Genomic DNA, 10,292 nt, shown 5'->3' with positions numbered 1-10,292 from the left:
TTTGTTTTTATTGCAATTTAATTTTGTTTTTGTTTTAATTACTAAATTTTATTTTATTTACTTCTGGTAGGTTTTTATAGTTTATGACTAGAAGAAACTCGTCAGGACCTTTGCTTTTTGATAGTGAGATCGAGAGCACAGCTCGCAGAAACCGAAGAGAAATAAGGCAAAGTGTACAATACATAGAGGAAGAGCGATAGGACGATATCCATACTACAACCAAAGAGATGGCTGAAAATCAAAATAATCTACTGCCTCCTGTGGTTGCTGCAAATCTAGTAGATTAGAATCTCGCTCCTCGTACTATGTATGATTATGCTAAACCTACTTTAACAGAAACTGAATCGAGTATAGTTAGACCTGCTGTTACTGCAAATAATTTTGAACTGAAACCTAACACTATTCAAATGATGCAACAGTTTGTTCAGTTTGATGGTTTGCAGGATGAAGACCCAAATACTCATTTGGCCAATTTCTTAGAGTTCTGCAATACTTTCAAAATAAATTGCATTTCTGACAATGCCATTCGCCTTCAGTTGTTTCCCTTTTCATTAAGGAATAAGGCTGAACAGTGGTTGAACTCGTTACCACGAGGGGTAATCACAACTTGGGAACAAATGACCAAAAAATTTTTACTTAAATACTTTTCGCCAGCCAAAACATCAAAATTGAAGAATGATATCTCTTCTTTTGTGCAGATGGATTTAGAAACTCTTTATGATGCATGGGAGAGATACAAAGACTTATTGAGAAGGTGCCCTCACCATGGGCTATCTTTATGGCTACAAGTCCAGACTTTTTACAACGGTGTAACCCCTCAACAAAACAACTGATCGATACAGCCGCCGATGGAACTTTAAACAAAAAAACACCCGAAGAGGCTTACTAATTTATTGAAGAAATGTCACTGAATAATTATCAGTGGTAAGTCATGAGAACGAAGCTGGCAAAAGCAGCTAGTGTTTTCAGCCTCGACGCGGTCACTATGCTATCTAACCAGGTAGAACTTTTAAATAAAAAGATTGATGGTTTGTATGGTTTTACTCAGGTATATCCAGTGATGAGGTGTGATTCAAATGGAGGAGGAATGCACAACACAGAATATCCATCCTTCAACCCTAGCACCAAGGAAGAACAAGTCCACTATATGGGTAATAATCCTAGACCTCAAAATAATCCGTATAGTAACACTTATAATGCAGGTTGGAGAAACCATCCCAATTTCGTGGGGTGGTCAAGGAAATCAAAAACCACAACATCCTCCAGGTTTTCAACAACCACCTTACCAACATGATAAGAAACCGAACCTTGAAGAGATGTTCACAAAATTCATCTTGGTGTCAGAAACTCGTTTTTAGAATACCGAAACAGCGCTTAAGAATCAGCAAGCATCAATTCAAGGGCTCGAAACTCAAATAGGACAGCTTGCTAAGCTGATTTCTAAACGACCACAAGGTAGCATGGCTAGTAACACAGAAACTAACCCAAGAGAGCAACTCTATGCCATCACGGTGCGCGACGAAGAAGGGTTAGTTGAATCTAAATTTGAAACGAGGCACGAAGCTGTGGTAAGTAATGGTAAGGATGAGATGAATCATGGTACACAGAAATCGGTAAGCAGAGAATATAAACCTCGTGTACCATATCCTAATGCAAAAATGAAAGACCACACAGACGAACAATTTGGTAAATTTCTAAAACTTTTAAAGAAGTTGCATATTAACTTACCATTTATTGAAGCTCTCTTACAGATTCCCAACTCAGTGAAATTTTTAAAGGAGCTCTTAGCTAATAAACGAAAGTTAGATGTTGTGTCGCATGTGGAATTAAATGCAGTTTGCTCAGCCATTCTACAGAATAAGCTACCCAACAAGTTGAAAGATCCAAGGAGTTTTACGATTCCTTACTTAATTGGTAGTTTGAATGTTAACAATGCCTTGGATGATTTAGGGAAGTATTAATGTTATGCCCTATAAAATGTTTAAACAACTAGGTCTTGGGAAACCCAAACAAACTAGGATGATCATTCAATTAGCAGATAAAACCATTAGATTTCCTAGGGGTATTATTAAATATGTGCTTGTCAAAATTGATAAATTTATATTCCCAATTGACTTTGTTGTTTTAGACATGGATAAGGATAGTGACGTACCTTTAATTTTAGGAAGGCCCTTTTTAGCAACTGCAAGAACTATCATCGATCTTGGCACAGGTGAATTGATACTTCGTGTAGGAGATGACACGATTAAACTTCAAGCTCGTGATTCTGCTAATATATCTAGTAATCGAGACGATTGTTTAAGTTCTTTTAACTTGAGTAATGTTAAGGCACAAACTTCTTTGCAGGAATCCCCTAGGAAGAAAGTGATAGAGCCTCATTCTAATCCATGCAACAAAAACAGAGCGACTCACAAAAAATGAAGGCTTCAGATTGATGAACTAGACGAATGGCGAATACATGTCAAAGAGAAACCAAAAGTACACAATGAATCCAAGCGACACTACAATGAGTGTAGGGATGAAACAAAGCAATTTAAGGTCGGGGACAAAGTATTGTTAGATGAAAAAGACCCCCGAATTGCTACTTCAGAGCTTAATACAAACGGAGCGACTCCTTTTACGGTACTAAATGGTTTTCCATATGGCACTGTAGAGGTAAGTCACCCAACTCAAGGCACTTTTAAGGTAAATGGACATTGTCTTAAACTTTATAACGGTGAGGATTTTAAAGACAGTGGAGAGGAGCTACGGCTCCGCAAACCTGCCTAAACATCCCCATAAGGTCAAACCAAGCTTAGACTTTAAAAAAGCACTTCTTGGGAGGCAACACGAGCACTAATACCACTAACCCATTTATTTTATCTATTTTTCGTATTTTTATGCAAGAACAGTAACCCACATGGGCGTGTCCTTGGCCGTGTGGAAACAGGGCTAAAAATCTACAAGTATCGAGCCACATGATCGTGCGACACGGCCGTGTGAAACTTGGAGCTGAAATTTCAAATTTTAAATAAACCAGGGAGCTACATGGGCAAACCACACGGCCATGTGTTCAGGCACACAGGTGTGTGAGATAACACAATGACGTGGAAGAAGCGCAGGACATGGCACACGACTGTGCGACACGGCCGTAGGAACCATACGGCTTGTGCAGATGGGCGTGTCCCAATCCATGTGATGAATAGGCATTCAATATTCGCGATTAACACGGGCTACATAAAGTCCACAAGGGCATGTGACACGACCGTGTGGCTCGACACAGGCCTCCCATGATCGTGTCTCTTTTAAAACCCCCAACCCTAACATTTTTTTGTCTTCTTCTTCTCAAATTTTCCCTTCTCAAGCCCTAGCTGTCGCAACCCCCCTCCACACTCCGGTCACCGCCCACCCTTTCTTTTCCTTTCCTTTCTTTTCCCCTCCCATCTTCCTTCTATCACACCCCTTCTCCCATTTCAGCCCCCCGCCCACATCCCCTCTTCCCTCCCACCTTCGCGCCACACCAGCACACACACACTTACCCCCAGTCCCCTTCGCACTCCCCAACCGCCGCCGTACCTTCTACACCACCATACACCCTGTCAGTTGACTCTTCCACCATTATTTTTCTTTTCTTTATTTTCTTTATTGTTATTTTTTATTTTTATTTTCACTTTATTTCTGTATTTTACTTTATTTATTTTTGTTTATTTCCTTTTTTTTTGTGTTTATTATTTTGATTTTGAGTTGGTTATGATGATTTCTATTTTGATGCATAATGGTTTAGGTTAGTTCTTATTATTATTATTATTTTCACTCTATTGCTGCTGTTATTCCCTTTTATTTCATTCTTAATACCCCATGTGCAATTCATTATGCTAGTCTCATTTGTCTCTTACCATTATTATATTTTCTTATGTTGACTTCATCATCTATTATAGTTCTTTTTTATCTAGTTGTAAAATTGATTCATATCTACCAATTTACTTTAACATAGTTCTTTACTTGTTGTTTTCTCCTTTTAGTTGCTTTTCTGATTTGGATCAATTTTATTTTCTTTTTCAGGAATACTATGACAAACACACGAGGTAAGAAAACTACCGTCCCCGCTTCAAAAAAGTAGAAGGGTCCTGGTGCAACCTCCTCAAGCGCCTCAACCGAAACTCATCTCCTTCTACTTCGATTCTCATCAGGCCCACAGGATGACTTGTTTCAACTTTTGCGTATGCGACCGCTAGGTTTGGGCCAATGTATTGACTGAGCCGTATTGGAGCAGGTCAGACTAGCTGATGAGGTCCGTGTTTTCATTACCATTGCCCTGTGGGATCGGTTCTTTGCGATTATCGAACCCACCTATTCAGAGCTCACCTTGGAGTTTTACACTACTTTTCATCTACAGCATGTGATGAATACCCATGACGAGGCCGGTACTATCACTTTCTAACTTGGTGGCTTAGTGCGACATATGAGCGTCCTTGAGTTTGGCGTAGCTTTGGGCATCTATACCGATGAGTTTATAGGTGTCGATAACTTTCTTCACCTTTACCATCACATCCATTACTCCCCCTCGTGTTGTTGGACCGATCTCACAGCTAGTCAAATTTGTTATGACGCGAGTCGCTCGAAGGTGACATCTCTTTCTCCAGCACTACGCTACATCCATGCCATTTTGGCTCACACTTTGACTGGGAGGAGAAAGAGCACCGGCATTGTTAGCATCACCGATGCTTACTTCTTTTGGAGCATGACGACTGGTCATGTATTTGATTTGGCATATTTCATAGCGTTTGCTTTTCGCCATCAGACGGACCGCCATAGGAGGGGTCTTATCTGTCTTGGTCCCTACGTGACTCGCCTCGCCTGACACTTCAGATTCTTCGATACTCCAGAGATGTCATCGACACTCAAATTAGTAGGCCAGATGACTCCTCAGGGAATTTCTAGTATGATCCACATGAGGATGATAAAGCGACACCGTGGATTCGACCTTCCTTAGTACAAACTCGTTCACTCTGATGACCAGGATGAGTCAGAGGACATTACTGATAATGTCCCTTCCCCTCACGAGAACCTACACTTACGGTCACCACCACAGAGTCATCGACCTCCTACTGGCACTTTGACTGATATATTCGAGCGACTCACTCACTTTGAGCAACAGTGTTTTGTGAGGTTCGACAGCAACGTGGTAACTCTGCAGCAAATCTGTGAGCACTTCCATATCTCGCCTCCACCACCACCACCTCGTGATGCTGATGCATATGATGATGAGGACCTTTGAGTCCATTTATTTTTATTTTATTTATTTTTCTTAAGACTTATGTTTTATATTTTGAACTATGTTTATCTTTGTGGTTATTATCAGGTAATCCATTAATTCTCTTCCACAAGTTGTGTTTATTTTCTTATTAGTAACTTAGAATCGTGTCTTTCATTAGCCTTATCTATAACTCTAGCTTTCACTATTCCAAGGATTTCATCCAAAATACAGGGCAGTTTTGCCTCTCTCCCTCTCTTCTGACATTTTGCTTATATTATTATTATCTATCTTCGTACATTGAGGACAATGTACATCTTAAGTGTGGGGAGGTTATTTATATGTTTATTAGAAAATCCCTGAATTTTTATCTCGTTCTCAAATAATTTACTCATACTATTGTTAAAATGAATTCTGATTGATTTATAATTTTTATTAATATGTTTTGAATTTAATCATAGGGAATTGTGCATTGATTGTTCAAACTTTAAAGGAATTAGAAAATCAAGCATGATAAGTTGACTTTTGAGGATTAAAATTGCTAGGTTGTTTCCTTAAATTGAGGTATTATCTTGAAATTTTAAATTTACAGGATTGACATCAAATACCCATAATTTTTGTGAGACTTTGAGCCTTTTAGAGCATAAATCTTTTTGCTCACTGATTTTTTTTATGAGTGTGTCAATATTGATTTACTATTCTAGAACTTGCATCGATTATGCATGTCAAGACCACACCTTTTGATTTGATATACTGAGATGATAAAGGCACTTAAGTTTTAACCCACTTACCTTATAAAAAGCCTACCCATATAATTGGCCCTTAGTGAACCCCTTTGAGCCTTAACCATTGTTTCTTGATTTCTCCCTTAATGCTAAACCACAACTTAACCTTTTTTTATTCATTAAGAATTTTTCCCTTTTTATTTACTCCCTTTTTATCGAGATTTGATTTGGTTAGTTACCTAACTATTTTCGTTCATTTCAGTTGCTGAATTATTCCTTACTATGTACTTTCCATACTTGTTCTTATTCTTAAAAAAATAGTATATTTATTTTTATATTATAAAGAGCTTGGATAAGTTAAAGTTATTATAGTGAGAAAAAGTTCACTTCCTTAGTTCCGAATGGTTTTCGTACTTGTTTGTAATTCAGTAATTAGCTTCATTTTTCTAAGTTTGGTAATTTATTAAATTAATCTCGATTCTAACCCCCATTTTCATCCTTTATCCACACCTTTAACCCAAGCCCCATTACAACCCTATTAAAGACCTTTTGATCTGTGTATCATCTCATTTATAGTGGTGGAGATTTGATTTTCATGCAAGTCTATGGTAATAACTTTTCATGTTTGACTATTGAGTGCTTAATTATTGAACATTAAACACTTCTAGTGATTTGAGTGAATCTTTAGTGAGGATGCCAACTCTTGACAATTTGGAATTAAAGGTGATTACTTAGATAAAGGGAGATACTTATCATTTTACGATTAAAGTGCTCAACTTGGATTGTTTGAAACTTTGATTTTTTTTTAAATTCTTAATATATGATTACTTATGGTTTATTTCGATACAGTATTGATGAGAATTATAAGTTGAAAATAATTTTTTTTAATTGAGAGTTGAGGATTTTGCTTGAGGACAAACAAATGCTTAAGTGTGGGGATATTTGATAAACCATAATATATACATATTTTTATCCCATACTTGGCATATTTTTGGATGATTTGTCATAAGATTTAGTGAATTTGATGCTCCTAATCCTTTAATTTCATTTTTTATACTCAGGTGAGCATAGGAAGGTGAAAAGAGTAAGAAACGGGCCAAAAACGGACAAATTGGGCTTACCTCAATATTTCACACGGCCTAGGAATTTTCACACGGGTAAACCACAATGCCCGTTTGATACACATGGGCAGGCCACACGCCCATGTGTCATGGCCGTGTCGACTAAAAACCAAGTCAGAATTGCACACGGCCTGAGGACCTTCACACGGGCGTGGCACACAGCTGTGTCCCTGTCGAGCCCAAGTCTAATTCTACTCTGAAAAGGCTAATTTTAATGGTTTTGAAGCATTCAAAAGTCTATATAAACACCCTAGAAGAGGATCAAAGGGGGGACATGCAGAGTAGAAGGTAGGAAATACTCAAGGATAGCCATCAGAATCAGCTCGGAAGCAGGATCTACTTCTAGATTAAAGATCTCCACTCAATTTCCTTAGAAGTTTTTTGGGTTTCTTTATGTTTTGTTGTTTTCCCAATTTTGAGATGTTTTCCATTATTATGAACTAAACTCCCTAAATACCTAAGGGAGATGAAACCTAGGACAGATCTTATTACTATTTGAATTATATGATAAATACGTGTTCTTATTCTTAATTGTGAGTTCTAATTCTTGCTTTAATATTCTAGGACATTAATTCAAGTTTTTGATGTGCTTATTCAGTGGAGCAAAAGTCCCTGTTTAAGAGTAGATCATTCATAATTAAGTGGAGTTGCATACAATCCTAGAGATAGGACGTCATAAATCTGCCAGATTAGAGTCAAATCTAATAAGGGAATCCATAGATCGAGTTAATGTGGCAATAGGGGTTTTAATTAGAAAGAGATTTCAATTAATCAACCTAAAGTCAGTTGTTTTTAGTCTCAAGAGAGATGATAACATAAACTAGGGATTTCTACGGATTAAGTCAAGTGAATAAATCGTCTAATCCAGAAGTAATAAGTGAAGTCTAGGTGGATTCTTCCTTGGGTATTGTCTTCTCCATCGATTTTCCAAAGAATATTTTCCAACTTGTATCTCTGTCGCGTTCTTAGTTAGTTAGATAATTAAGTTTAGTTTAGAAAACATCCCTTCAATTCTTAGGCTAGATATAAAAAGATAGTAATTAATAGTACTTTTAGTCCTCATGGATACGATATTTCTAATCTCACCTCAACTATACTACTGTTCGATAGGTTAGCTTACCTTAGTCGAATTTTTAGTTAGTTTTAGGATCATCAATAAGAGTGTAAAACTCAAATATATGAAACAAAATATTAGTACAAAAATTGCTCGATGTTGTGGGGTTAGGATGTCTAGACTATTCTACAAATTTCCAATTTTGTCAAATCCATTCAAATTTACCGAGATGGAACTTGTTGATAAATGATAAAACTAACATATTTTAATCTTATTCTTACTGCATTTCTGGATGATTATTATGCAAATTGGTGAATTTGATGCTCCTGATCCTTTGAAATCATGTCACTATAGTTAGGTGAGCATTTGGGAGCAAAATGGGCAAAAATCGGAGAAAAATAGTAGATTTCAAGAGCCACACAGGCTGGGCAGACGCCCATGTGCCAGCCCGTGCCGATTTCGCACCTTGCTTCCCAACGTGGAAAAACACAATTTTTAAGCTTTCTGAGCATTTTAAAGTCAATAAATATTAAACGGAAAAAGAGATATGGGAGCCATCAGAGAAGATTGAAGAAAACACTCAATGAACACCATTGGAGCCACTCTGAAGTAGATTTCCGTCAAGATTGAAGATCTCCTTCTAATTTCTTCTGAAGTTTTTATGAGTTTCTTTGTTTCTTGTAGTTTTTCTAACTTTGAGATGTTTTATTTCAGAAATATGAACTAATTCCCTAGATACCTAGGGAGGATGAAACCTATGTTGAATTTTATTATTTAATTTTTGTTTTACATGATAAATACTTTATTTTTGTTTTCAATTATGTGTGTTTATTTCTTGTTTTAATATTTCTGATATATTAATTCATGTTTAATGTGCTTAATTCAGTGGAGCAAAAGTCCCTGTTTAAGAGTAGATCTAGCATATTTGAGTAGAGTTGCATGCAATCATAGAAATGGGATGACATAAAATACCATATTCAAGTCAAATCTAAAAGGGAATCTATAAATCGAGTTAATGCGACAATAAGGGTTTTAATTAGAAAGAGATTTCAATTAATCTACCTAGAGTCAGTTGCTTCTACTCTGAAAAGAGATATTAGTATAATTTAGGGATTTTTATAGATCAAGAAACCAAGTGAATAAATCGTTTAAATCAAATTAATAATAATAGAAGGAGTCTAGGTGGATTCTTTCTTAGGAAGTGTCTCTCATTGGTTATCTTTCGATTATTTCCTCATTCGTTCTTTGTTGTGTTCTTAGTTAAATTAGTTTATTAATTTTAGATTAAAACTTATCACTCCAAATTCTCGGCTAAATAATAAGAAAACAATAATTACTAATAATTTTAGACCTCCTGGATACGATATATCTACTCACCGTAGTTATACTATTGTTTAATAAGTGCACTTGCATTTGTTATAAATTTTAGTTAGCACGGAAAACACACATCATGTTTTTTGCGCCGTTGTCGGGAACTAAAATATTAGGAAGACTTTATTTTTTAATTTAGTCATTTTTATTTTGTTTTTTTTGTTTTTAGTTTAATTTTTACATTCTAATTTTTTTTCTTCTGCTTGCTTCTAGCAGGTTCTTTTGGTTTATGATTAGAAGAAACCCGTCGGGACCATTGCTATTTGATAGTGAAATTGAAAGTATAGCTCACAGAAATCATAGAGAAGCAAGGCAGAGTCAACAAAATAATAGACAAACAATAGGACATCATTATTACTGAGGAGATGTACGATAATCAGAATATTCAGCTACCTCCTGTAGCTATAGCAGCTCCTGTTCCTTGTACTATGTATGATTATGCTAAGCTCACTCTGACTAGGGATGAATCGAGTATTATACGACTCACTATTACTGCAAATAAGTTTGAACTGAAGTCGAACACTATTTAGATAGTACAATAGTTTGTTCAGTTCGATGGTTTTGCAATACGAATATACAAATACTCATTTGGTCAATTTCCTGGAAATCTATGATACTTTCAAGATTAATGGCACGACTGATGACACAATTCACTTATGGTTATTCCCCTTCTCATTGAGGAACAAAGCTAAACAGTGGTTAAACTCTTTACCACAAGGTTTCATCACTATAGGGCTCAAATGACCAAGAAGTTCCTTTTGAAGTACTTCCCATCGGCTAAGATAGCC

At 36.5% G+C, this 10,292-nt stretch overlaps 1 non-coding gene across 1 annotated transcript; it reads right to left on the bottom strand.

Annotated features, from left to right (window-relative positions):
• Nucleotides 1–665: 665 nt before the first annotated feature.
• LOC121213024 (small nucleolar RNA R71) lies at nucleotides 666–772 on the bottom strand. The gene has a single exon (XR_005908393.1). It is a non-coding gene; the product is annotated as a small nucleolar RNA R71 (small nucleolar RNA).
• Nucleotides 773–10,292: the final 9,520 nt, after the last annotated feature.

Source organism: Gossypium hirsutum, chromosome A13 (assembly GCF_007990345.1).
Source record: "Gossypium hirsutum isolate 1008001.06 chromosome A13, Gossypium_hirsutum_v2.1, whole genome shotgun sequence".
NCBI classification, from domain to species: Eukaryota; Viridiplantae; Streptophyta; class Magnoliopsida; order Malvales; family Malvaceae; genus Gossypium; species Gossypium hirsutum.
This window is presented reverse-complemented; position numbering and strand designations above follow the sequence as displayed.